Source organism: Tachypleus tridentatus, chromosome 10 (genome assembly GCF_004210375.1).
Source record: "Tachypleus tridentatus isolate NWPU-2018 chromosome 10, ASM421037v1, whole genome shotgun sequence".
Classification (NCBI taxonomy): domain Eukaryota; kingdom Metazoa; phylum Arthropoda; class Merostomata; order Xiphosura; family Limulidae; genus Tachypleus; species Tachypleus tridentatus.
The window spans coordinates 194,135,595-194,143,115 of record NC_134834.1 but is presented as its reverse complement, the minus strand read 5'-3'; positions in this window follow the sequence as shown (position 1 = coordinate 194,143,115).

Below are 7,521 nucleotides of genomic sequence, written 5' to 3'. Positions count from 1 at the left end.
ACATATTCATTTATTTTAAGAATTAATAGCACCCTATGGCTCAGTGATAAGTCGGAGGGTTTATTACACTAAAAAATTGTTTAATGACTTCTACCGTAGGTTTAGCTTAAAGCTAAATACGAAAAAAAACAATAACTAATTTGGAGTATATAATTAGCATTAATAGATTGAAACTCGAATATTTATTGTTTCTCTTAATTTCTTATTCCTTAAACTGGAAACGTAATGTGTGACATGCAGTAACGATCTAGGTGAATTGCCTAAATTCTAAATAATACGTACTACTTGCGACATCTATAGAGTTAAAATAAAGGTATAATCTGTTTGTTTGTTTGTTTTAGAAATTAAGCGCACGGCTACACGACGGGCTATCTGTGTTTTGCCCATATCTAAACCCAGTTTCTAGTGATGTGAATCGATAAACATACCGTTGTACCAATGTGGGGCAGGTATATTCTGAAACAACAAAGTGTAAAGAAAAGTCTCAGAAGTAATTTGTGTAGGCTAAATACATTTTATGAGAATGACTTGCCTATGTTAATAAAGCGACTTGTCGCTGCAAAGGTAAGCCAAAGCACCATGGGTTGCGTGTTTAGCACCTTTGTTTTTGGTTGAAGACGAATTTTCTAACATTTGACAATACAATGATACTAGGAAAAAATATGGATGCAGAAATATATTATAGTTATTTACGAGGAAGGCTATTCCTATTATATATAGCAGTATTTGTTAATGATTTAGAACCAAGATCGCAATTTTTGAAAACGATGTCTTCGAGTAAGTCGCACAAAATTTAAGACAACAACAGGCTCCGAAACGCACCTAACCATTGTTTGCGTAAGTTTGTTTCAATATACATTGTTATTTTATTGATTGTGTGCTATCATGCCCGTCAGAAAAAGCACGAAAAACAAACAGAGAAGAACCATACAATTCTAGGATATTTACTGCTCAAAAATAATATATATGAGAGAAACTGTTTCGACAACAAAACAGATCAAATTGAAGTAGTTGCTAAATATAAAATTACGTTAAAGAAAGTCATAAAAATCTAAGAAATACGCAGTAACATGCTTTAAATAGTACAAGTCTCAACTTTTTTGAGATACAGATTGAACAAGTTAAAATAACACAAACATCTGTAATGCAATTATTCGACTATGCAAATAATTCTGACTTTAATATTACATGCATATTTGAATTTAGATTAATCACAAAAAAACGATTTTATCCTAAAGGTTTTACCATATAACAGAGACGTTAAAAATATAAATTACTTGTTGCGTCTTACAAGGCACATAAAGAGAATGCTTTTGAATTCGGAAGGTTTGTTTGTTTGTTTGTTTTGGAATTTCGCACAAAGCTACTCGAGGGCTATCTGTGCTAGCCGTCCCTAATTTAGCAGTGTAAGACTAGAGGGAAGGCAGCTAGTCATCACCACCCACCGCCAACTCTTGGGCTACTCTTTTACCAACGAATAGTGGGGTTGACCGTCACATTATACACCCCCCACAGCTGGGAGGGCGAGTATGTTTAGCGCGACGCGGGCGCGAACCCGCGACCCTCGGATTACGAGTCGCACGCCTTACGCGCTCGGCCATGCCGGGCCGAGAATTCGGAAGGAGATCGTAGGATCTCCAGCTAACAACTTAGTAAATTTAAACTAGTAAGTTAAGAGTCTTGTTCAAGTTCGCAACAACACGAAGCATACCAACCCTCGAACTCGCAACTGTATGACTACGTTTAAAGAGGAAAAGGTTTAATATATTACTGATCTTTCCAGGTTCTGTATTCGATGTAAAACCAGATTCAGAGGAGATAATTCAAAGAGCAAAACTACTGAGCTACATTGCCTTTATTGTACCACCCTCATAGAAGATCCAAATAAAGATAATATAACTCTAATAACATTTATCATAGATAATTTAAATTTCACTCATTTTTAAAATTGAGCTTCCGATACCAATGAAATAATTGCTAACATATATAATTTTATATTATATATTATCCAAAACTTCTGCAACTTACCATACATTTAACTAATTAATCATACAAGCATAACTGAATAACAAAAGAACTAAATAACAAATATTTGGTCTGCGCATGGTGATAATTTTTTAATATTTTGAATAATTACAATGTAATAAAAATACATATTAATGATAGAACTGGTGAGAATGATATTTTGGATTTAATTTTACAACAAACGTTAATGTTTTTAATGTACATCATCTTCCCATTATAGTTCCTGTTAATAGACCAAATAAAGGAAATATAAATTTGAATATCATGTTTTAAATAAGATTGTTTGTTTGAAATTAAGTCCAAAGGTACACAATGGGCTATGTATGCTCAGCCCACTATAGGTATCGAAACAAAATTTCTAGCGTTGTAAGTTCGCAGACATTTCGTTGCGCCACTGGAGTACATTATAAGCTCCTCTAAGATACAGAGGGGTGTGTAGTCAGTAAATAACAAAAACTTAAAATATTATTAATGAACAACAGTAAAAAAGAATAAAGATTTTTGTAAGAATTTAGATCAGGAACAAGAATCATTCAGAATTTGAAGAAAGAAAAAGAAAATAAGAAGTAATGCCACCTGACTGTTAACAGGCACAGTCAGATATTTATTCGTTACTTGTTTTCCCTCAGAAACAAGACCCATTATGAAGGGATTTATCTTCTAGCGACAGTGATTCCAAGCATGCAAGAAATGCAACAAAACGACAACCAGAGATTCTGTCTGAATCATTTAAAGTAATGCAGGACATTTGGAACTTTATTTCGTAGTATAATAGTAGAATAAAAATTAGGTGAAATACTCTCTGTATTGCAGAACTTGTTCGCTTTTCTTTTACATGTTGTTTGTGACAATGTATTATTATACTTATAATAAATTAACCATTTAGTTGTAATTACACATTGTTTCTCACATCTCTACACGTTCTGTGTGTTTGCTTGTTTTGAATTCTGCGCAAAGCTACACGAGAGCTATCTGTGCTAACCCTACCTAATTTTGTAGTGTAAGACTAGAGGGAAGACAGCTAGTCATCACCACCCACCGCTAACTCTTGGGCTACTCTTTTACAATGAATAATGGAAATGACCTATACATTATAACGCCTCCACGGCCGAAAGGGCGAGCATGTTTGGTATGACGGGAATTCAAAGCACCTGACCATGCAGGGCTCTTTACAAATATGACCTGTTTCTTGCTATCATGAACTATGATAGTGTTACATAACAGGATTTGCCCAGGAATTTAACAAAAGTTGTAATAGAACATATGGGCAAAAATATATTAAAAACAAACTTGTTATTGATAAAACACCAAAAAAACCTTCTTCCTCAATGGCTATGGCTGCTAAAATATTGATAATAGCAGAAACAGTAATTTTTCTGATTGTTTAACAAAATTCAAAATTCACTATTTCTTATTCATAGTATTCTTGTTTTATAGAAAAAAACAAAACTGTTGAAAAATTTTATTCAAATTTGGGCAAACCTAATAAAAACTTCTTTGCAGGTCATACGAATATTTTTATGTTCATTCTTGAAAGGGAGGGAGAAACTTTATCAGTGTTTCATTGTTATTGGCCAAGTTTCTCTTTAAAATTATCAAAATCTCGAAGCTTACATCAAAATCGGCTGCGTATAATGCGCCAATATCTGTGCACAACTATTAAACAAACACACGCAAAAGCTGTAGAACGGATTATTTTAAAGTTGATTCTCAATAGTCGAGATTTCCCTATTCTAATAATTACTAAGATCTTCTTTGCTACCATGTGCCCTGAAAAGCCATTCAATTACCATAGAAATGTAGATGGCATTTTAGTACCATTATACTAATCGGAAATGCTTTGTTTTATTAGATAAAAAAATTGTTTATTTATATCTGTGTTTCCAACCTTTTTTGTTATCGATTAAAACCCGGCATAGCAAGATGGTTAGGGCGCTAACTCGTGGTCTGAGGGTCGCAGGTTCGAAGCCCTTCCAACCAAAACATGCTTGCGGCCCTTTCACCCATGTTGGCGTTACAATATTATAGACATTCTCACTATTCGTTAGTGAAAGCGTAGCTCAAGAGTTGGCAATTGGTGGTGAATACTAGGTGTTTTTCCTCTAGTCTTACATTGCTAGATAAGAGACGGTTAGCGCAGGTAGCTTTTGTGTAGCTTTCGCGGAATTCAAACCAAACCAAACTGTTACTGATAAGAGTTTTGCAAACCACTACAGAAACAAAAAAAGACTACGTATCTTTTACTTAATTCTGGACAATAGTAATGAATGTAGTATTCATTATGTCAGAAGGTAGTTTTAAAGTTAATTAAAGTGTCTTCGTTTTTCGTCCCAAAGAATTTCTTTAAGTTTTTCACTTTCTGCCATTGAAAAAAAAATCTAGTGTTTTATTGGAAAATAATTTGTGCAAATTATAGCGCTTTAATTGGAAACTGCCTTGTTGAGGATTCATCATTTTCTCGAGTTCACCATTGTACTTTATTGGTTTTCTACGACTATTCGGAGAGTTTCCTAACAGTAGACGACTACCACAGTGGAATACTCTGCTCTTGTGAGTGATGATTTATTCTATTGATTTTCGTACTTCGATTGTTAAACGCGTGTTTGCACGAACCTTCGGGCACAAGACCACTTAGCTCAGTAAATAATGGATGGGTGGAAAATAAGACAGTGCAGCAGTAAATTGTTGTAAAACATGTAATACTGAAGAGAATGAATAGAAAACCTATGTAGCTTAAAATGTATTGCCCATAATTAACATAAAAACTTGAGAAATAATATAATTAAAAACTGCTCATTTAAAAAAGGAAATAGAGATTGTCATGTAAGTACAGGAACGTTTTAAATCAAAATGGAAATTATATTTTCAACGTTACAACTGGGGACTCTAAAAAAAGTTAACAAACCAGGCTGGAAATATACCGCATCATTTTGTCAAAATACAAATACCTAATTTTGTCTGCAAGTCCACAGTAATTATCAGTTTTAATGGAATCAAACAGGGATTCGTAATTTTGCAAAATAATGTAGACACTATCTCTTGCCTTGTTTGTTTACTTTTTTCAGAGATCTTAGTTATAAGCTTGAAAATATAATCTTTGCACTTTGACTCAACTTGTTTCTGTACATTTTTGACGTTATTCGTCTTTTTAAATTAATAATTTTTAATGATTTGGTACTTATTTCCAATCGTCTATTTAAAGCTTAATTACATGTGTAAATAACTTCATTTTTAATCTTAGCTTAGTATTTATTAAAATTACATTGTGAATTTCAATCATCACGTTTCAAAAAGCAGAATATATCTCTCTGTTTATTCTTCCTAAGAGCAAATCTACGTTAGGTTTTGTTTGTTTTGGAATTTCGCACAAAGCTACTCGAGGGCTATCTGTGCTAGCCGTCCCTAATTTAGCAGTGTAAGACCAGAGGGAAGGCAGCTAGTCATCACCACCCACCGCCAACTCTTGGGCTACTCTTTTACCAACGAATAGTGGGATTGACCATCACATTATAACGCCCCCACGGCTGGGAGGGCGAGCATGTTTGGCGCCTCTACGTTAGGCTAACTGTAGGAATCGACCCTTTTTTATTTAACATTGCAATGCCGTAGACTTAGTGCTCTCCTAGCGGGAACGATGGTCTCAGCCTTTTAATGTTCAAGATTTCCATATAGTGGTTTTATTCATTGTCCAATAAGTTGCTCAAATATAACAGGACATTTACCAATTCAAAATTCTTTAAGAAATCAAAATGTTTACCTATCTTTGTGACATTTGTAATTACGTTGCATTTATGGAGGACTCAGGAGGTTTACAATTGGTCCAGCTAAACATAATTTATCATCTTTTACAGGAAAAGATACAAATCTAGAAAGCTACGTCTGAAATAAACACAGACAATTTTCAAATTTGCAATGAGATCTTTTAAACTATGAACTTTACTAAATATTTTTATACTAAAAATGAAAACATGTTAAATCAGAATGGGTTTTAAAACGTTATGCCAAGGTTAACATATTTCGTAATAATGTTTATCCATAAAATTGCAATAACAAAATTGTCTTAAAAGTGACGTGGTTTACATATACTCTATTATTTAATATAAGTGTAAGTCTCTCGTTCATTATCTCCAAATATAGCCCACATCCTCCTCTCCTTACATTAAAACACTGTACTCGGATGAACTTGAATTTCTTTAATTTTCCTCTCTTATAATATGCCACCCAGTGGCTCAGCGGTATGTCTGCGGACTAACAACGCTAAAACCCGGGTTTCGAAATCCGTGGTGGACAGAGCATAGATAGCCCATTATGTAACTTTGTGCTTAATTAAAAAACAACAACAACTGTTACAATATTTCACAAATATTGTTTCTGAACAACACACACAAAAAGATAGCTCCTTTTTACCAAAAATGATGAAAAACCGAAACCTAACAGAATAAGTACATTTAATTATCTTTTTGAATTACATATAGTGTTGAGAATTTCATAATTTCAAATTATAATTGTTTAAGGGCTAAAACCTTATTCTTATATCTTCAGACTTATAGCATTAAAAACCGGGTTTTGATACCTGTGGTGACAAAGTACAAATGGTTCATTGTGTAACAATATGCTTAATTTCAAACAAACAAAATTATTTTTGTAATTTTATCACTATATTTTATTTTTATTGATTGATTCAGTTTATTTTCAATTAAATTCGTGTTATTGTTTTTAAAATTTAGGCTTGATGTGTTTCAACTTATATACCATTTCATAAAAATATTTCAAATTTTGCTTATTCGTTTTGATATCTGTCAGTTAAAGATAACTTGTACAAATCATGCAAAGTATCAAACTATTGCATATGAAATGTCGGATTTGTAAAGTAAAATGTAAAATAAATACTTCTTTGTATTCTTTAATTTATTTAATCTAAATAAGCCCCTTTAGTCTCAATACGCTTATTCCAACGAGTTATAAGTTTATAAATGTCATATTTAAGGAATTGGACTTTCTTTGATGCAAAGAAGTATTCAAATACACTTTCTATTAACCTTTGGTTTGCAGTCGTTTTATTCTTTAAAAACTGTTCCAATGTTTATAAAAATGATAATCTGTAGGGGAATGATCTGGTGAATATGGTGGATGAAGTAAGGTTTTATACTGTAGTTCGTTTAGTTTTTGTGCAATAACGCGTGAGACATGAGGACAGTCATTGACGTCCTATGGGTACACTGTGATTGACTACTACTGGAAGTATGGGTCCATTGTGATTTACTACTGTTGGAAGTATGGGTCTACTGTGATTAACTACTACTGGAAGTATGGGTCCATTGTGATTTACTGCTGTTGGAAGTATGGGTCTACTGTGATTAACTACTACTGGAAGTATGGGTCCATTGTGATTTACTACTGTTGGAAGTATGGGTCTACTGTGATTAACTACTACTGGAAGTATGGGTCCACTGTGGTTGACTACTGCTGAAAGTATGGGTCCACTGTGATTGACTA